This window comes from Chlorocebus sabaeus, chromosome 29, assembly GCF_047675955.1.
Source record: "Chlorocebus sabaeus isolate Y175 chromosome 29, mChlSab1.0.hap1, whole genome shotgun sequence".
Classification (NCBI taxonomy): domain Eukaryota; kingdom Metazoa; phylum Chordata; class Mammalia; order Primates; family Cercopithecidae; genus Chlorocebus; species Chlorocebus sabaeus.
Window position 1 is genome coordinate 22,603,912 of NC_132932.1, and position 22,929 is coordinate 22,626,840.

A 22,929-nucleotide genomic window follows, 5' to 3' on the forward strand; every position below is an offset into this window, starting at 1 on the left:
CATACATAATGCATAACAGAATTATAAAAATTTAACTTGACTAACTATCATGCAGTCATTAAAAGACATCATCTCTTGCCTGGACTACTACAAGTCTCCCCTCCCACCCATTTAAAGTGGAATTCCCTTTGAAAATGCACATCTGATTATGTCACTTCCTTACTTCAAATCTATCTATAGCTTCTCATAGCTTACAGCATTCCTAGCTGTACATCTGACTTACTTATGGAGCTTTAAAAAAATAAAGATATGGCCAGGCGTGGTGGCTCACGCCTGTAATCCCAGCACTTTGGGGGACTGAGGTAGGCGGATCACGAGGTCAGGAGATCGAGACCATTCTGGCTAACAGAGCAAAACCCCATCTCTACTAAAAATACAAAAAATTAGCCAGGCGTGGTGGCGAGTGCCTGTAGTCCCAGCTACTTGAAAGGCTGAGACAGGAGAATGGTGTGAACCCGGGAAGTGGAGCTTGCAGTAAGCCGAGATCGTGCCACTGCACTCCAGCCTGGGCAACAGAGTGAGACTCCGTCTCAAAATAAGGAAGGACGGAAGGAAGGAAGGAAGGAAGGACGGAAGGAAGGACGGAAGGAAGGAAGGATGGAAGGAAGGAAGGAAGGAAGGAAGGAAGGAAGGAAGGAAGGAAGGAAGGAAGGAAGATATTTCAGCCCTTCCTCAGATATACCAATTCTTATTTATAGCTGAGGTTGAGAATCTCTGATAGGATAAAGTCAAAATTCCTCAGAATAGTATATAATTACACATACATTATTCCTTAGAATGTTTCAAGAAATAGTTTTGATCAGTCTAAACTCCTGTCACTTTTCTCTCCTCATGCCATGATTCGGCAGTGTGAAACTGCATGGAGTTGTTTATAAGCATGCTATTTTCTTTCATGTAGCCTTCTCTGATGGTTGAACTTCTCATCTTTCAGACATACAATGTTCAATTACAAAAGTGAGTATTTACAAGAAGAAAATAAACCACAAAAAAACTGCCAGAACTTTTCTTCTGAGATGTCACCAGGCAAGTTCCCAGAAATGCTTACACAGAAATGCTTTCTGGTTTATACCCCAGCTTCCCCTCTCTACCTCAATCATGACAACTCCCAGCATTCACAGGCATCTAGCAAGTGGGGAACCCTGAAATTTAAGTTTCATTAGCTTCATGGTAAATCCATCTCTGCATGTCACTCTCTCGAAGCAGGATCTATGTACAAGTCCTGGGTACAACTCTGTCACTTATTGGCTGTGTGATTTTGGGCCAGTCACTCAACTGCAGTTTCTTTATATCTTCACATGTAACTACTGCCACTCATCATATAGGGTTGCTGTGAGCAAATGAATGGTGGTTTAGAATCTCTAGCACATACTAGCTGCTTAATAAATGACAGGTAGTTGTTATCTGTTAATATTAGCTATCAGAGCTCCTAGAGAAAGAGCAGCTCTCCCCATGAGGCTTACAAAACCCTCCACTGCCCGCCTCTAATCGACTGACTTCTCTGACTTTCCCCCATTGTTCCTGTCTGCCCTGTGAAGCCACATGACACGTCTGTGTGCAGACACATTTTAAAAGTCACTTCTTTTGGGAAGCCTTATCACACTGCCCATTGTGGAACTTACTGTTTCACTGCCGTAACTGCTGAATTCTGTATATGCTTCTATTGTTGAACTTTTTACCTAGTGCTACTCTATTTCCAATTTATTCTTCTTTACTAGACTATGAAATTCTTGAATGTGGGAGCCATGTCTTATTAAAAAGTCTGTCCCTACTATGTAGCACAATATCTGGCACATAGTGATTTTTAATCTTTGTTTTCACAATGATAAAAGTTGCTCTAGGTGAGTCAGTGCGTGAGTAGTGAGAAGATGTGAATGCCTAGAACATTACTGTATACCACTGTAGACTTATAAGCACCGTAGACTTATGCTAAATTTATAAAAATAATTTTTCTTTCTTGAATAAATAATTAACCTTAGCTTACTGATTTTTTTAGTAATACTATACACACACACACACACACACACACACACACACGCTTGGTGACTTGGAAATGATCTGTGTGTGCCATTGCTGGGTGCCCTACCCTGCTCCCCTGAGATCTTGGTGCAGTGGGCCTCTCTGCTCAGGCAGATCTCTAGGCAATCAGAGTACCAGCTTGCCTGGATCACCAGCCTGAGTCACTCCACCCCTCCTGTGCAGAGATTTTGGTGTAGGATGGCCTTCTCTACTCCACACCCAGGCAGATCTCCAGGTATCTGGAGCCCCCACTCACCTGGATTAGCAGTCTGACCCAACCTACCATTCCTGAGCAGAGATCCTGGTGCAGGGAGGCCCTCTCTGTTCCATGCCCAGGCAGATTTCTCCAGGCACTCGAAGCACCAGCTTGCCTGAATCGGCAGCCTGAGTTGCTCCATCCCTCCTGTGCAGAGATTGTGGTGCAGGGGGCCCTCTCTGTTTCATACCCAGGCAGATCTCCAGGCATCTGGAACACCCATTCCCCTGGATTAGGCATTTAGGCCACCCTCAATTCCTGGGCAGAGAACTTGGGGCTGAGGAGGCTTCCCAGCTCCATGCCTAGGTATACCTCTGGGTGCTTGGTGGCTGCCCACTGGATTCTCCCTCTGTACTGGTGCTTGTGCCTGCCATTAGGGGACCTACCTGGTCCAGCCCCACCCTTCATGACTCTCCCACAGTGGTCTGAGGGAGCTCAGACCATTGTGCATTCCACAACTCAGTCCATTGCCTGAGGCAACAGAGAGCTTCCACCAGCAAGCAAGGATCAAGTATATACCCAGCCATGTTGACTGCAACCGGCTCTTACTTATAAGTGCCATCTACAGGCTTGTAAGTCAAACTGCATAGCCCAATGTAAAACCCACCAAAAGAAGTGCATAGGGCTATAAAAGCAAAGCCAAAAAACCCTACCCAGCATACTCTACAGTCATACTCCTTAGAGAGGGGATAAAATGGAAAGGGAAAGAAAATAATAACATCATCGACAAAGAAAGAAAAAGAAAAAAATCCTACCCACACGAAAATAATTACAAAAACTAGAAGTGCCAGCATCTCCAGATGAGAAAGAACGAGTGCAAGAATTCTAGCACCATGAGAGCAAGTTGAATGTAATGATACTACCAAAGGACAAAGGTCCCTAACCAAAATGGAAACTTAGGAATGACAGAAAAAGAATTCAAAGCATGGATTGTAAAGAAACTAAATGAGATCCAAGACAAGGTTGAAAATAACATAAAGAAACTTCTAAAACAATCCAGGAAATGAAAAAAGAGATAAATAACTTAGAAATCAGAGCTTCTGGAATTAAAACAAAAAGAATTTCAAAATACAATTGAAAGCTTTAGAAACAGACTGACCAGAGCTGGGCACGGTGACTCACGCCTGTAATCCCAGCACTTTAGGAGGCCAAAGTGGGCAGATCACGAGGTCAGGAGATCGAAACCATTCTGGCTAACACAGTAAAACCACGTCTCTACTAAAAATACAAAAAATTAGCCAGGCGTGGTGGTGAGCACCTGTAGTCCCAGCTACTTGGGAGGCTGAGGCAGGAGAATGGCATGAACTTGGGAGGCAGAGCTTACAGTGAGCTGAGATCGCGCCACTGCACTACAGCCTGGATGACAGAGTAAGAATTCGTCTCAAAAAAAAAAAAAAAAAGAAATAGACTGACCAAGCAGATCAAAGAATTTCAGAGCTTTGAAGACTGGTCTTTTGACCTAGCCCAGGCAGACAAAAATAAAGAAAAAATAATTATAAAAAATGAACAGTCTTTGAGAAATATGGAATTATATAAAATGACAAAACCCATGAATTATTGACACTCCTAAGAGAGAATAAGAAAAAGGAAACAACCAGGAAAATATATTTGAGGAAATAATTCAATAAAATTTCCCAAATATTAGTAAAGTAGTAGACATGCAGATGCAAGAAATCGAGAATACTGGTGAAATACTATACAAAATGAACATCACCAAGGCATATAGTCATTAAACTGTCCAACGTCAACTCAAAGGAAAAACATTGAAGGCAGCTAGAGAAAAAGGGCAGATTATGTAAAAAGGGAACTCCATCAGGCTAACAGCAGATGTCTCAGCAGAAACCTTAGAAGCTAGGAGAGACTGGTGGCCTATTTCCAGCATTCTAAAAAGAAAATAAATTCCAAACAAGAATTTCATATCCTCCCAAACTAAATTTCATGAGCAGAAATAAAGGAGAAATAAAATATTTTCCAGAGGCTGGGCGCGGTGGCTCACGCCTGTAATCCCAGCACTTTGGGAGGCCGAGGCGGGCGGATCACAAGGTCAGGAGATCGAGACCATCCTGGCTAACACGGTGAAGCTCCATCTCTACTAAAAATACAAAAAATTAGCTGGGTGTAGTGGCGGATGCCTGTAGTCCCAGCTACTCGAGAGGCTGAGGCAGGAGAACAGCGTGAACCCGGGAGGCGGAGCTTGCAGTGAGTGGAGATCGCGCCACTGCACTCCAGCCTGGGTGACAGAGTGAGACTCCATGTCCAAAAAAAAAAAAAAAAAAAAAAAAAAATTATATATATATATATTCCAGACAAACAAGTGCTAAAGGAATTCGTTACTACTAGAGCAGCCTTAGAAGAGATCCTTAAGGAAGTTCTAAACATGGAAACAAAATAATACCTGTTACCAGAAAAACACACTTGGGTACATAGCCTGCAGACCCTATAAAGAAACCACACAATAGAAAGCACAAAACAACTATATTAGTCTGTTCCCACATTGCTATAAAGAACTACCCGAGACAGGGTAATTTACAAAGAAACGTGGTTTAACTAGCTCATGGTTCTGCAGGCTGTACAGCAAGCATGGCTGCAGGTGGCTTACAATGCCTCATGAAACTTACGATCATGGTGGAAGTTGAAGAGGAAGGAGGCACATCTTACATGTTCAGAGCAGGAGCAAGAGAGACAAGGGGGAAGGTGCTACACACTTTTAAAGAAGATCTCATGAGAACTCACTCACTATCACAAGAACAGCAAAGACGAAATCTAACCCCATGATCCAATCACCTCCCACCAGGCCCCTCCTCCAACACTGGGATTATAATATGACATGAGATATGGGCAGGGACACAAATCAAACCATATCAGCAATGAACAACTTCATGATATAATCAAAACCTTGCATATCAAGATTAACAATGAATGTAAATGGTCTAAATGCCCCTCTTAAAAGGCACAGAGTGGCAAGCTGGATAAGAAAACAAGACTTATCTGTCACCTGTCTTCAAGAGACCCATTTTAGATGTAACGACACCCATAAGCTCAAACTAAAGGTTTGGAAAAAGATCTACCATGTAAATAGAAAATATAAAAGAGCAGGAGTTGCTATACTTAGATAAAACAGACTTTACATCAACAACAGTTAAAAAAAAAAAAAAAAAAAAAAAGGACAAAGAAGGCCAAATGCGATGGCTCACGCCTGTAATCTCAACACTGGCAGGCCGAGGCAGAGGGATCACCTGAGGTCAGGAGTTTGAGACCAGCCTGGCCAACATGGTGAAACCCTGTCTCTACTAAAAATACAAAACAATTAGCTGGCGTGGTGGCGGACACCTGTAATCCCAGCTACCTGGGAGGCTGAGGCAGGAGAACTGCTTGAGCCCAGGAGGCAGAGGTTGCAGTGAGCCAAGATTGCACCACTGCACCTCTAGGCCTGGGTGGCAAAGTAGACTCCATCTCAAGAAAAAAACAAAAAAAGTCCAAAGAAGGGCAGTACATCATGAAGAGTTCAATTCAACAAGAAGGTTTAACCATTCAAAATATGTACATGCCCAATATTGGAGCACCCAGATTCGTAAAATAAGAACTTCCAGACCAATGAAAAGACAGCCACACAATCACAGTGGGAGACTTCAACACCCCACTGTCAGCATGACAGCATTAGATAGATCATCAAGGTAGAAAACTAACAAAGAAATTCTGGATTTAAACTCAATAGACAACCACAGAATATTCATTCTTCTCATCTGCACACAGAACATACTCCAAGATAGACCACATTCTTGGCCATAAAGCAAGGCTCAACAAACTAAAAAATAAAAGATAAAAAAATCATACTGGCCGGGAGCAGTGGCTCAAGCCTGTAATCCCAGCACTTTGGGAGGCCAAGACGGGCAGATCACGAGGTCAGGAGATAGAGACCATCCTGGCTAACAAGGTGAAACCCCGTCTCTACTAAAAAATACAAAAAACTAGCTGGGCGAGGTGGCAGGCGCCTGTAGTCCCAGCTACTCGGGAGGCTGAGGCAGGAGAATGGCGTGAACCCGGGAGGCGGAGCTTGCAGTGAGCTGAGATCCGGCCACTGCACTCCAGCCTGGGTGACAGAGCGAGACTCTGTCTCAAAAAAAAAAAAATCATACCAACCATACTCTCGGGCCACAGTGGAATAAAAACAGAAATCAATACCAAGAAGATCTCTCAAAACCACAAAATTACGTGGAAATTAAACAACTTGCTTCTGAATGACTTTTAAGTAAACAATGAAATCAAGGCAGAAATAAAATAATTCTTTGAAATAAATAAAAACTGATGTAACATACCAAAATCTCAGGGATGATGCAAAAGCAGTGTTAAGAGGAAAGTTCATAGTGCAAAACACTAACCTCAAAATACTAGAAAGATCTCAAAATAATGATCTAATACCTTCCCCAGAGGAACTAGAAAAACAAGAACAAACCAACCCCAAAGCTAAAATAAGAAAAGAAATAACAAAATCAGAGTGGAACTGAACGAAATTGGTTCCAAAAATCCATGCAAGGATCAATGAAACCAAAAGATGGTTCTTTGAAAGGATAAACAAGAGCCACAGATTGTTAACAAGATTAACAAAGAAAAGAGAAGAGCCAAATAAGCACAATCAGAAGTGAATAAGGTGACATTATAACCAATTCCACAGAAATGCAAAAGATCCTCAGACTATTATGAGCACCTCTATGCACACAAACAAGAAAATCTAGAAGAAACAGGTACATTCCTGGAAAGATTCAATCAGGAAGAAATTGGAACACTGAACAGACCAATACTGAATCCTTAAGTTGAATCAGCAATAAAAAACCTACCCCAAAAAAGTCTCAGACCAGATGGATTCACAGTCAAATTCTACCAGATGTACAAAGAACTGTACCAATTCTATTGAAACTAATCACAGAAATTGAGGAGGGATGCCTCCCCAACTCATTGTACAAAGCCAGCATCATCCTAATACCAAAACCTGGCAAAGACACAACAAAAGGAAAAAACTACAGGCCAATATCCCTGATGAAAACAGATGCAAAAATCCTCAACAAAATACTAGCAAACCGAATTCAACAGCACATCAAAAAGTTAATCCACCACGATCAAGCAGGTTTCATTTCTGGGATGCAAGGTTGGTTCAACATATAGAAATCAATAAATGTGATTCACCACATAAACAGAACTAAAAACAAAAGCCACATGATCAAGTCAAAAGACTCAAAAAACACTTTTGATAAAATCCCTTCATGATCAAAACCCTCATGAAACTAGGTAATGAAGGAACATACCTCAAAATAAGAGCCATATATGATAAACCCACAGCCAATATCATACCAAACAGGTAAAAACTGGAAGCATGCCCCTCAAGAATTGAACAAGACAAAGATGTCCACCTTCACCACTCCTATTCAACATAGTACTGGAATGCTAGCCAGAGCAATCAGGCAAGGAAAGAAATTAAATAAGGCAAATAAGAAAAGAAGAAGTCAAAATTATCTCTCTTCACTGACAAGAGAGTCTGTATCTTAAAAATTCTAGGCCAGGCTCACACCTGTAATCCCAGCACTTTGGGAGGCCGAGGCGGGAATGTAACTTGAGATCAGGAGTTAGAGACCAGTCTGGTCAACATGCTCAAACCCTGTCTCTACTAAAAATACCAAATTTAGCTGGGAGTGGTGGCACGTGCCTGTAATCCCAGCTACTTGGGAGACTGAGACACGAGAATCGCTTGAGCCCGGGAGGCGAGGTTGCAGTGAGCCGAGATTGCACCACTGCACTCCAACCTGGGCGACAGAGCAAGAGTCCATCTCAAAACAAACAAACAAAAATCCCCAAAGACTGTCAAAAGGCTCCTGGTAATTGATAAGTGACTTCAGTAAAGTTTCTGGATACAAAATCAACATACAAAAATCAGTAGAACTTCTATATACCAATAACATTCAAGCTGAGAGCCAAATCAAGAATGCAATCCTGTTTACAACAGCTGCACAAAAAATAAAACACCTAGGAATACATCTAACCAAGGAGGTGAAAGATCTCTACAAGGAGAACTACAAACACTGCTAAAAGAAATCACAGATGACACAAACAAATGGAAAAATATTCCATGTTTCTGCACTGGAATAATCAATATTGTTCAAATGGCCAGACTGCCCAAAGCAATCTAAAGATTCAATGCTGTTCCTATCAAACTACCAAGATCATTTTTCACAGAACTAGAAAAAACTACTCTAAAATTCATATGGAACCAAAAAAGCCACAGCAATCCTCAGCAAAAAGAACAAAGCTGTGGGCATCTCATTACCTGACTTCAAACTATACTATAAGGCCACATTAACCAAAACAGCATGGTACTGGTACAAAAACAGACACATGGACCAATAGAATAGAAAAGAGAACCCAGAAATAAAGCCATATGCCTACAGCCATCTGATCTTTGACAAAGTGGACAAAAATAAGCAATGGAGAAAGAACTCCCTATTTGATACGTGGTGCTGGGATAGCTGGCTAGCCAAATGCAGAAGAATGAAACTGGACCTGTAACTTTCACCATTTAAAAAAACCTAACTCAAGATGAATTAAAGTTCTAAATGTAAGACCTCAAACTGTAAGAATCCTAGAAGGAAACCTAAGAAACACCATTTTGGACACAGGCCTTGGGAAAGAATTTATGACTAAGTCCTTAAAAGCAACTGCAGTACAAACAAAAACTGACCAGTGGACCTAATTAAACTAAAGAGCTGCACAGCAAAAGAAACTATCAACAGAGCAAACGGACGACCTACAGAATGTGAGAATATATCTGCAAACTATGCATCTAACAAAGCTGTAATATCCAGAATCTATAAGGAAATTAAACAATTCAACAAGCAAAAAACCAAATAATCTCATTAAAAATGGGCAAAATACATGAAGAAACACTTCTCAAAAGACGACACACAAGTCAAGAAACATGAAAAAACTCAACGTCATTAATCATCATAGAAATGCAAATCAAAACCACAACGAGAAACTATCTCACACCAGTCATAATGGCTACCATTTTTTTTTTTTTTAATTATACTTTAACTTCTAGGGTACATGTGCAGAACGTGCATGTATACGTATACATGTGCCATGTTGGTGTGCTGCACCCATTAACTTGTCATTTACATTAGGTATATCTCCTAATGCTATGCTTCCCCCTCCCCCCACCCCATAATGGCTACTATTAAAAAATTAAAAAGAAACGGATGCTGGTGAGGTTGTATAGAAAACAATGTTTACACACTGTTAGTGGGACTGTACATTAGTTTAGCCACTGTGGAAAGCAGTTTGGAGATTTCTCAAAGAACTTATGAATAGAACTACCATTTGACCCAGCAATCCCATTACTGTGTATATATCCAAAAGAAAACAAATTGTTCTACCAAAAAGATACCTGCTCCCGCATGTTCACAGCAGCACTATTTATAATAGTAAAGATATGGAATCAACCTAGATGCCCATCAGTGGTGGAATAAAATGTGGTACATATGCACCAAGGAATACTACATAGTCATACAAAAAAACAAAATCATGTCCTCTGCAGCAACATGGATGCAGCTGGAGGCCACTATCTTAAGCAAATTAATGCAGGAACGAAAAACAAAATACTGCATGTTCTTACTTGTAAGTGGGAGCTAAGTAATGAGTATGCATGGATGCAAAGAGAACAGTAGACACTGTGGACTCCAAAAGGGGATGGGAGGGAGGGGGACAAGGGTTGAAAAACTAACCGTTGGATCCCTGGGTAATGGGATCATTCATACCTAATACCTCAGCATAACACAATACACCCAGATAACAAACCTGCACGTTTCCCTGAATCCAAAATAAAATTAAAAGAAAAAAAGAATACTGTATGAACATGGTGGTTTCCTCTTTCTAAATATCTCCCCTTTTCTCCTCATCCATAGCAATTTAAATTTATCACCAAAATACTAAAGTAATTCTCTCAAAGGTCACCAGTAACATTCCCCTTCCCAGTCTATATCCTCTTGCCCTCTCTATGGCTCTGCTATGGCTTGAAGGGCTCCCCTCCAAATTTCAGGTGTTGCTAATGTAATAGTATTAAGAGGTAGGACTTTTCAGAGGTGATTAGGCCTTGAGGGCTCCTCTGTCGTGAATGAAATTCAATGCTTATAAATAAAGGGGCTGGACCGAGACAGAGAGAAGTTGGTTCTCTCTTGCCCTTTTGCCTTTGGCCATGTAACGATACACCAAGAAGGCCCTCACAAGATGCCAGTGCCTTCCTCTTGGACTTCTCAGCCTCCAGTACTGTGAAGAAATAAATTTCACAATTCATCCTTGAACAACAGGGATTGGGGCACTGACCTCCTGCACAGCTGAAAATCATATGTAACTTTTTACTCCCCTAAAACTTAATTACTAATAGCCTACGAAGCCTTACCAATAACATAAACAGTATATTAACACATATTTTATATATGCATTATATATTATTACAGTAAAGTAAGCTAGAGAATAAATGTTACTAAGCAAATCACAGGCCAGGTGTGGTGGCTCACGCCTGTAATCCCAGCACTTTGGGAGGCCGAGGTGGGTGGACCACCTGAGGTCAGGAGCTCAACAACAGCCTGGCCAACATGGTGAAACTATGTCTCTACTAAAAATACAAAAACTCATGCCTGTAATCCCAGCTACTCAGAAGGCTGAGGCAGGAGAATCGCTTGAACCCAAGAGGCAGAGGTTGCAGTGAGCTGAGATTGCACCACTGCACTCCAGCCTGGGTGAGAGAGTAACAGACTCCGTCTTAAAAAAAAAAAAAAAAAAGAAAAGAAAATAAACTATATTTATTCTTCATCAAGCGGGAAAGGATCATCATAAAGGTATTCATCTTTGTAGTCTTCATGATAAGTAGACTGAGGAGGAGGAGTAAAAGGGGTTGTCTTGCTGTCTCAGGAGAGGCAGAGGTGGAAGAAAATTCACGAAGTGGACCCACTAACTTCAATCCCATGTTGTTCAAGAGTCAACTGTATTGTTTCATGTATTTTGTCGTGGCAAAACAAAACAGCCTAAAACAAACCCTTATCATTCTGGACAACTTTCTCCTCTCTTGGTTTCCACAGTACTACAGATGGTTTCTGACTTCCAATGGTTTGGCTTAAAATTTTTCCACTTTATAATGTTGCTAAATTCATACACATTTAGTAGAAACCATACTTCAAATACCCTTACGACCATTCTATTTCTTGCTTTCAGCACAGTATTCAATAATTTTTTTTTTTTTGAGATAGAGTCTCGCTCTGTCGCCCAGGCTGGAGTGCAGTGGCCGGATCTCAACTCACTGCAAGCTCCGCCTCCCTGGTTTACGCCATTCTCCTGCCTCAGTCTCCCGAGCAGCTGGGACCACAAGCGCCCGCCACCTCGCCCGGCTAGTTTTTTGTATTTTTTTAGTAGAGACGGGGTTTCACCATGTTAGCCAGGATGGTCTCGATCTCCTGACCTCGTGATCTGCCCGTCTCGGCCTCTCAAAGTGCTGAGATTACAGGCTTGAGCCACCGCGCCCGGCCTCAATAAATTACATGAGATACTCAACACTGTTACAGGCTTTGTATTAGACGATTTTTGCCTAGCTGTAGGCTAATGTAAGTGTTCTCAGCACATTTAAGGCAGGCTAGGCTAAGATAAGAAGTTTGGTAGTTTAGATGTATTAAAAGCATTTTTGACTTAAAATATTTTCAGCTTAAGATGGGTTTATCAGGACATAATCCCTTGTAAGTTGAGGAACATCTGTACTCTTGTCTGGTTCTCTTATTTTCTAACTACTTTTACCAATATGTTTCTCTGGTTTTTCTCCTTCTAAATCTAGTGATTTTGGATGTTTCTCTAGGTTTCATTTCCAGGATCTCATCTACTCTGAAATTATGTTCTCTTTCCAAGAAATCCCATTTACTTAAATGATTTTAACTTTGCCATTATTTTTATGGACTCCCAAATCTACCTCTAGCCTCAAATTTTCCTTTGAACTCTAGGGATGAAATGAGAAACATCTACAAACCATCTCCTTTACACTTACACTTTAAGCAGTAAGAAAAAGGCTCTGGTATCCATCCTCTTGAAGTCTGCAGGCCTTCTTAAGTAACATACGGCAACAGCCTGAGGATTACTGTACCATCCCAAATTCATCTTTGAACTGAATGAACCATCTGTCACAGAGCAAAGATGCTCTGGTGTACTAAGAAAAGATGGACTTTGAGTCTAGAAACTTATTATTAAAGTAAGCCTCCTTTTGATTTAAATTGTGATACCGAAGGTATCACTCAATCTCTTGGGGCCTTGAGTTTCAAATCTGTAAAATTAAGATGACTGGATCAGGTAACCTCTAGATTTCCTTCAAGTCCTGAAATTCCATGGCTTGTCTACAATTGAATTAATTTCATCTGAATCTGTTTTTCTTCCTACTTTAATTATTGTCATGCTCTGATCTTCTATTTTCTCGAGTTCCACATTCAGCTGTTCCCTGAATCCTGTCAATTTAACTCCTGAAATGTCTCTCAAAGTGAGCACCATTCCCATTACTAAATTTAGTTCTCTATCAAGTTATCTTTTGGCAAGGCTATTGTAACAGTTTTTCAAACTGTCTCCTTGTTCCCAGGATTTCCCATTACCTACTATAAAACTTCTGTAAAAACCTTGTATGTGTTACATTGAGTACCACCCTAAAAAAAAAACAACTCAAAATGAATCCGAATATATATAAATTGTAGTAAAAAATCACATGACATAAAATGTATCAACCATTTTTAAATGTATAGTTTAGTAGTATTAAGTATATTCACATTACTGTGAAACAGATCTCCAGAAAATGATTATGTTTTAAATGGCCAAAAATAAAACTTAAAATGTAAATGTACATGGTTATGTGATAGGCACCGAATTACTAGTTGATACAACATTATCACATCATGTACTTATTTTACTCTTGTGAGAAACAAAATGAAAGCTTTAAAATAATCTTTTAAAACTTCTTTCAAACAAAAACAACTTTTGGTTAAGCTCTTCCTCTGCTATAATGTTACGTTAACTAATAATATCTACTGCAGAGGTTGCAACTGGTGGCCCTGAAGCCATTTATGGCCTGAAAATATGTTTTGTTTGGCTCATACAGTGTTTTTAAACATTTGAATTAGCTACAAATACTTAAAAACTAGAAGGTTCACATTAAAATCCAGTTTAATGACTTCTGTGAAAAAAATATGAAAATGAAAAAATCTAGCAACATTAAGCTTGCATTCCCACATGGTAACAATTAGCTGAAGATGGTCAACCACAGTTGCCCACTTTAGACAAAGAATGTGCTCTCAAGTTTGTCATACTCTCTACCAGTCTCTCTGTAACACTGTGTCTTCTTTCCTTATTTATACGGTTTGCTTAGCCCCTTTGAGTATTTGAGTTTGTACCCCCTGGAACAAATATTGTAAAAAACAGAAGCCAGCCTTGCCATTACGCTGGTTCTCTCATGAATTTAATGTTTTGACATGCACTCACTTCATATTATTGAGTCTTGTTTTTAACTTTTTTGAAAATTATACTTTGACAACTTTGGAAATACACCAAAATGTTCAAGTATCTACATCTTCCTAAGTATCTACATCTTTAAGTGACTTCCTAAGTCACTTAAAGTGTGCACCTCCCAGGCACAGTTTTTCTTGGCTTCTAGAGTTATTATCAAGTGGCAACAGAACTTTTATTGACTTTGTTTCTCTACTATTTCTGTTTTACTGACTTTGTATTTTTACTTTTGTTCTGATGCAACAAAACATTCATGGCTGGCCGGGCGTGGTGGCTCATGCCTGTAATCCCAGCACTTTGGAAGGCTGAGGTGGACGGATCATGAGGTCAGGAGATCTAGACCCTCCTGGCTAACACGGTGAAACCCCGTCTCTACTAAAAAATACAAAAAATTAGCCAGGCGTGGTGGCGGGCACCTGCAGTCCCAGATACTCGGGAGGCTGAGGCAGGAGAAAGGTGTGAACCCAGGAGGCGGAGCTTGCAGTGAGCCGAGATCGCGCCACCGCACTCCAGCCTGGTGACAGAGCAAGACTCCATCTCAAACAAAAACAAAAGTTAAAACATTCACGGCTGAACACACAACAGCCAACACTGGAAAGATGAGACAGATTCTTAGTCATGTTTGGTTCTGATTCTGGTTCTGCAAAGACAGTAAGTTTATTCCCTATAATGGGATGATAGGGACCTAATCTCTGTTGGATGCAGCATGGCAAATAATCTGATACATTAGTCTTTTGGCCTGCAGAGGAATATGTCTTGCTTTCACAACTGGAAAGAAGAAAAGTCCTTTGAGATCTAGACTGCTATGTGTATCCTGTGTTTTCTTTCACTTGTAGATGAAGTTGCACACCAGAAGGTAAGCCTCAGTGTGACTGTACTTGAGAAAGCCTTCACCCCTCTTTGAGTTTGAAACATTGTCTTACCTCTGGAAAGAGTATTAACAAATTAGATATAAATCTCTTAAAATAAAATAAAAGCTGTTTTTAATTGGTTTATAGACACTGGTAAGGCTTAAGAAATCTAACATAAAATGAATATAAGAATCCTCAGGAAATAAAAAACTGAATTTTGAATATTTAAAATGTGGTGGCATTTTTGTTGTTTGCTTGCTTTGCTCACTGCAGAGACACTAAGGGGATATACAGATTAGAAATTTTGGCTCTTCCCTTACAGCCTGCAAATCTGCAGCCCCATGGACTGGGGCCCGGGGGGAGGCAGCCTCATTTTCCACAGAAAACTTATTCTCAGAGTTTCATCCCTGGACCTTCACCATCAGTGTCACTGAGACTCATTAGAAATGCTTATTCTCAGTCCAAAAAAAGGCTTATAACTTTGGGGAAGAATCAGTGTTTTTAGGAGCCTCCAGGTGATTTTGATGCATATTATAAGAGTTTCATCCTCTTGCTGTGAGTTCCTGTGGATAGGTTGCTTTCATTTCTTGTAATTAACATGCATATCCTCAAACTCAGCAGGATTTTTGCACTGAGACTGCAAAAATGCATCGGTGCAAGTTGGTTTCCCCAAATCTTGAAAAAAAGTAAAAAATGTCAAATTTCCTATTTTTTATTAAAGGATAACTATATTAAATGTGGTTTCCTTTTAAGAAAAACCCCTTCTCACAAAAACTACTAGAAGTTGTTGTTGCTGTTGTTGTTGTTGTTTTGAGACAGTCTTGCTCTGTCGCCCAGGCTAGTATGCAGTGGTGTGATCTCAGCTCACTGCAACCTCCAGCTCCCGGGTCCAAACAATTCTCCTGCCTCAGCCACCTGTGTAGTTGGGATTACAGGCACATGTCACTATGCCTGGCTAATTTTTTGTATTTTTAGTAGAAATGGGGTTTCACCATACTGGCCAGGCTGGTCTTGAACTCCTGACCTCAAGTGATCATCCACCTCGGCCTCCCAAAGTGCTGGGATTACACGCGTGAGTCATTTTGCATTTTTACATAAGAATCAAAATTCAAATAATCCAAGTGAATTCTTGAACAAATCAGACTGGTTTGATAAATTTTTGGTTTTAAAACACCTATTTGTCCTTGTCTGAATTTAATTGCCATGGAGTGTGTAATATAAGCAAATGTTTTATTTTTTAAAATAAGATTTGGGTTGTTTGCCCATAAAGACACAAATAACATTTTAGAACTTCTTATATAAGGTACACTGTTAAGCTAGTATTACTTCCATTTAATGATTAATAAAAATATAAACTTGAATTACAAAATAGAAACTTCGAATTCTGACACACTTTTAAAAAATTTCAACAGTAACTATGTTCTGTAGTTTGTTAAACATAATTTCTAATATTCCTAGTTAACTTCAAGACCCTACACTAACATTAAGTCATGTTAATTAACAGATAATCTTTGCATATTTGAAGTTTTAAGATAGAAATATCTACTTTTAATTTTTATGTTATGTAGTGGCTATTTTTGCACTTTAGGAAGATACAGAAAGGATGTGTAATATGTGTATTATGCATGTCCATGAACTTTACTGGTTTGCTGCAACAATTTCATATGACATAATTTCTCAGTTACTTAACTCTGTGAAACAGAAACTAGTTGCTTTGGTTATTACAATTAACATGAAGATTGAGACAATATTAAAAACAATAGTAGTACAGAAGTACAACTGCATATGCAAGATGAAGGATATATTTTTGTTTATTAATGGGAAAAGATTAGTTTTGTTCATAAACTATCTGGGTTTCTTTCAAAATGTGCAAAAGGATAATGAAGAACAAAACCTGGATGAATACTGAAAGCTGTGAAGGTTTGTGAAAAGGAAAATTTATTTGCTTTGAACTATAATAACTACAAATAACAGTCCGAAAACACACAATGAAATAGTAAATTGCTGAAGTTGGCTCAGTTTTTTTTTTTTTTTTTTGTGGCGGAGTCTCGCTCTGTCGCCCAGGCTGGAGTGCAGTGGCCGGATCTCAGCTCACTGCAAGCTCCGCCTCCCGGGTTCACGCCATTCTCCTGCCTCAAGACTCCCGAGTAGCTGGGACTACAGGCGCCCGCCACCTCGCCCGGCTAGATTTTTGTATTTTTTAGTAGAGACGGGGTTTCACCGGGTTAGCCAGGATGGTCTTGATCTCCTGACCTCGTGATCCACCCGTCTCGGCCTCCCAAAGTGCTGGGATTACAGGCTTGAGCCACCGCGCCCGGTCAGTTGGCTCAGTTTTAATGAATTTCTTCGTAAGATTAAAAAGGGAAAGCTTCTGAATCTATTAATGTCAAATATTTGTTAATACAAAGCTAGAATTTTGTTTTCTGTGTTAAAATAACAAATTGGCCTTGGAGAATTCTGTCTGATCTTAAAAAGATATTGTAAGGGTTACTCTTCACCCTCTAAATAATCTAAGTAGCAGAGATGATATATTTCACTAGAATAACCTCCTGAACTTTTGTGCTGACTCTTGTTTTTAAATAAACAAAAGTTCCTCACTTCTAGCCCAGGCAACATAGGCAGACCCCATCTCTATAACAACAACAACAAAATTAGCCAGGTGTGGTGGTGCATGCCTGTGGTCCCAGATACATAGGCGGCTTTGGTGGGAGGATTGTTTGAGCCCAGGAGGTCAAGGCTGCAGTGAGCCATGACTGCATTCCAGCCTGGGTGACAGAGTGAGACCCTGTCTCAAAAAATAAAAAAGTAAAACAGTAAGTTCCTCACTTCTGACAGAGCTAGGTTTCTTTGAGAAAAATTGGGTTACCATTTTCTATGTCTATTTAAAACATTATATTGTTGTTTCAATTAATTCATTATTTATTATTCTCAGATGTCTATGCTCCTACCTTAAATCAGTGATCAAATCTTCTCTGATAACTCTTCCAGTGTCACTGAGTTCACAATATTCATTGGGAAACGGATCAGACTTAAGACTGTGGTGTAAGACCTAAAGCTTGATATTAGTGTTGCCTTGTTAGGAAAGCCTATTTGCAAGTTCTCCTCCCTACTCTTATCTATCTCCCATAGATAAAGACCCCTGGCCAAAAGCCCTCCTTATCAAAGAGAACAGGCACAGTTCCTACTTACCCGCAAGTAGCAGGCTTCAGTTTCCTGCCAGGCTGTAGAATTATTCAAATAAGCCAATCACATTCTCCTGTAGGAACCAGGTGGTACCCTACCCTCTTGACACTACAAAACCTGCTTCCCACAGCCCCTGGTGGGGCATTTTGTTTTGGAGTGCAATTCCCATGTGGCCCGTGTAGCATGCAGTGTCCTCTTCTCCCGAGTTGTGAGTATATGTAACTAATAAAAACTGTTGTCTGTCTCATCTGTCCAGTGTTGGGTGTTGTGCGTTCAGCCATCCCTATAACCATACGGTGGGAATCCCTCCTTTACTAATAAATAGGTGGTGATTAAAACATGGATAGGTACCAACATGACGATAATCTAGGAAACAGAGGCAAGGAAATTCCACATGGCTCAAACTTCTATGTGTGGTAGTTTAGTGGTTTTGTTCATTGTAGGAGTCCAGATGGTAGTTGGAGGTGAGAAGTCCTAAGAGCCAGAGGGCTAGGCAAGGATACCAAGGTTCTCCATAGGTAAAGCCTCTTCTCTCAAAAGCGCTCATGGCCTACTTCCTTAGTCCAATCAAATCTCTGCTTAAATATCATCTCATCAGAGACTTCCTTTATAACCTAACTTGAAGTAGCACCTCTTTCCCTATTATTCACTATTCCCTTATTCTGATGGATTTTTATTTTTAGCATTTCTCTAACATTCAGTATATGTTTGTCTCTTGACATTAGAGTAATCTCCATGAGGGGAAGACTTGCTTTGTTCATCACTGTAGCACTACTGCCTAAAGCAGTACCTGACAAAATGGTAGGTGCATAATATTTCTTGAATGCATGGTATTATAAGTCTAGTCTTATGGACCTGGCCAACTGTGTGTGTGTGAAGGAAAACAGAAAAAGGGAGAAACTAAGTAGTGAAGCATAAGGATTGTCACTTGGGGTGTGTGTGGCAGGGGGCAGAGGGAGGTGGTAGGTGGAAATTCAAGACTACAGTTGAAACAGTAGATGCCAAACCTAGCCTCAGGAATTTGTTTCAGGATTCAGCAGTGGAAAAGGAGAAAAAAAAAGTAAGGAAGACCAAAGTGTCCTGACTGCCTCTGGATATGACGATGCCCACATTTACACAGAGGGAATCCATAATCCCTGCTGTGGTGGGGAATAGAAAGGAGAGTTGTGGAATAACGTTCAATAACAAATTACTAAGAAATTATTATGAGGTTATAGAATAAAGGAGTCTCTATGCATAAGAAAAGAGTATGAGAAGGGCAAGCAAACTTGTCTCTGAGCATGCCAATGAGAAGAATTTTTTGGGCTAGCTGACAAAAAATGCAGAGAAAAAGCATTTTAGCTATTGAAAAGTTTATGAGGTGTGGTAAATCACAAAAGGGGAAAAAACCCCAAACTTGTGATGTTATAAAAATGGACTTGGATAAAGAGAAGTCTTCAAATCAGTCAACAAATTTACCATAGGGGCAGAAGGGGAAAGCACAGTATGAAAAAGGAAATGCATACAGGAGAAAGGGGAAAGAATTTAAAAAATATGAATTTGTTTGGTTTAATAAACATGAAACATATCAATTTTTTTTTTTTTTTTTTTTTTTTTTTTTGAGACGGGGTCCCACTCTGCTGCCCAGGCTGTAATGGAGTGGCACGGTCTCAGCTCACTGCAACCTCTACTTTCCAGGTTCAAGCGATTCTCCCGCTTTAACCTCCTGAGTAGCTGGGCCTACAGGTGCACACCACCATGCCTGGCTAATTTTAGTACACACACGGTTTTGCCATGTTGGCTAGGCTAGTCTTGAACTTCTGACCTCAAGTGATCCACCCACCTCGGCCTCCCAGAGTGCTGGGATTACAGGCACGAATCACCACGCCCAGCAATTTAATATTTGAAAAGAACACTGTTAAGAGAACTGCAATCATGACGATATGGAAACACCTTCCAAAATACTAGTTTGAAAAAATATATGAAATACCAGGCTGAATTATCTTCAAATATATAAAAACGACCATTTACTAGTGATAGAACAATTTTATAGCTACAGACATTTTTTCACTCAATAAAACCTTGAAAAACATTGTCATTTTAATCTTTAAAATAACTATAAATAATTTTTAAAGGTCACAATATACTTAGAACTTAGTGCTTTTAACTAAGTTGTATATAGGGGATGTACAGGGGAGGTATGCAGGCTGTATAAAGGGGATGGGCCAGATGATTTATTGAGGTCTCTCATTAGCATGTTACATTGCTGATTCTGGAGGAAGAATATATGTGGGGCATTAACTCCATCTCATAGTATACCTGGGGAGAGATGTGGTCTCTGACAACTGAAAAAACACAGCTCAAATAGTTAAAAGTGAGGCATTTTGATTTATGATCTTCATTTAAACCTCCAGGGTTTATCATTTTTCTTTTTTTAATTCTTGTAGTCATTTTTTTTTTGAGATGGAGTCTCACTCTGTTGCCCAGGCTGGAGTGCAGTGGTGCGATCTTGGCTTACTGCAGCCTCCGTCTCCCAGGTTCAAGTGATTCTCCTGCCTCAGCCTTCTGAGTAGCTGGGATTACAGACATGCGCCACCACCCCCAGCTAATTTTTGTATCTTTAGTAGAGACAGGGTTTCACCATGTTGGCCAGGCTGGTCTTGAACGCCTGACCCCAACTGATCTGCCTGCTTCAGTCTCCTGAAGTACTGGGATTACAGGCATAAGCCACCATGCCCGGCCCTTAGAGTCACATTTTAAATTGAGTTGTCTGATCTGGCTTATTCTCCCAATGCTGCACCCCCCTCCTCCACAATCCCCCTTGGTCTTCAAAGCAATTGTCCACATAGATTCTATTTTGAACAGGCATAAAACAAAACACACTTGCTTTTAAGGTTTACTTTTACTTTTGTTGAGGTAAAACTTAAATGCAGTAAAATACACTGGTCTTAAATGTATATTTCATTATTTGGTAATGTGATAAATGCATATACCTATATAACCAATACCTAATCAAGTACAGAACATTTAAGCCATCTCAGACAGTTTCCCTGTACTCTCTACCAGATTATTTCCCATTTCTCACAGTCTTTTTATGGCTTTTTATGGCCAGTCTTTTAAATTTTAGTCATTCTTGTAGGTGTGAAGTAGTATCTTCTGTGGATATCTTTTAACAAACTAAAGTGTTACAATGCTTTATGTATTTACTCAAAATAAAGGAAAGGGTGTGTCCACACAAAGATTTGTACAATGGTGTTCATAACAACTTTATTCATAATAGCCTAAATCTGGAAATAGACCAGGTGTCTTAATGAAAGTGGCCAAATCAACTATGGCATATTCATACAACGGAATACTACTAATATATACAATAACATGAATGAATCTTTAAAACACTATGCTAAATGAAAGAAGCCTTACACAAGAGTACATATTGGATGATTCCACTTATATTAAGTTCTAGAAAAGGAAAAGAAAATCTATGGTGAAAAAAATCTGAATATGATTACCTCCGGAGATTGGAAAGGGTATTAGAGAATTTTCTGGGGTAATGGTAACATTTTATACAGGTCTCATTAAATTTAACACTTAAGATCTGTGCATTCACTGTATGTAAATTTTACCTCAAAAGTTTAAATAAATATTAAACTCTAGTTAATTATATGCATGTTGAAGTATTTAGGGATGAAGTAAATTAATGTACGCCAATTTACACTTTAAAATACATAAAAAATAAGATAGCTTGATGGATGAACAGAGATTGTTAGATGGACAGAAATGTGATAAAACAAATTTAGTAAAATGCTAACTATAGAATCTAGGTCTTGGGTGTATGGGTGTTCACCGTCATATTCAATTTTTGTGCATATTTATTTTCAAAATAATATGTTGATACAAATAGGGAAGAGAGGATGAGAGTAGTGTTAACGAATTGGCTATATCCTTTTCTCTTAAAATGTAAAGTCAACAGATATCATCTAGTCAATAAATCAACATGAGACAGGAGACTATTATGCTTCATTATAAGCTGAGGTTGATTTTTAAAACCCTGTACAGATTGAAACCACAGTAGCTACTGGGTACTATGTTTATTATCTGGGTGACAAAACAATCTGTACACCAAACCCCCATGACATGCAATTTATCTATGTAACCAACCTGCACGTGTACCCTGAATCTAAATGTTAAAAAATTTTTTTAAACTGTCAAATTGCCAATTACTGGGAATGCACCAATTATACTCCAAAACATAATGTGTGAATCCCTATCTTCCTATATCTTAACTCATAACATCTTTTTATTAATTTTTTACTTAGAGGCAGGGTCTTGCTCTGTTGCCTAAGCTGCAGTAGAGTGGTGCGACTACAGCTCAGTGCAGCTGCCTCAAACTCTTGAGGTCAATGGAGCCTCCTGCCTCAGCCTCCTGAGTAGCTAGAACTATAGCCACACCAGCCTTTTTTTTTTTTTTTTTTGAGACAGGGTCTCACTCTACCCAGGATGGAGTGCAGTGGCATGATCACAGCTCACTGCATCCTCAATCTCTTGGGTTCCAGCAATTCTCTCAGGCTCCAGCCTCCAGAGCAGCCAGGACTAGAGGCACATGCCACCATGCCCAGCTAATTTTTGCATTTTTTATAGAGACAGGGTTTTGTCATGTTGCCCAGGCTGGTCTCAAACTCCAGGGCTCAAACGATCCACCTGCCTTTCGGCCTCCCAAAGTGCTGGGATTACAGGTGTGAGCTCCTACGCCTGGCCTGATTTTGAAAATCTTATCTAAATTCACTTGAACATCTTTTCATACATTAATAAGTTATTTGTATTGTTTTCTATAAACTGCTTTTTCACATCCAATATCCATTTTTCTACTGGGTTGTGGTCTTTTATGTGTCTGGAAAAAGCATACACATACACACACTCATATATGTATATATACACACACACACATATATATAGATCAGCCCTTTTTCCATATGGTACAAATGTTTTTTATTTATCTTGACTTCATTTGTAAATTTTTGGTCAGCAGAAATTGTTTTGTCTGTAAAGTTATAACAGCAATTTTTCCCTTTTGTGGCT

General features: G+C 39.7%; 1 protein-coding gene across 1 annotated transcript in view; it reads right to left on the bottom strand.

Annotated features, from left to right (window-relative positions):
- The window catches only part of HDGFL3 (HDGF like 3), an 82,913-nt gene that overhangs the window by 29,225 nt on the left and 30,759 nt on the right, over window positions 1-22,929 (bottom strand). The window lies entirely within an intron of this gene.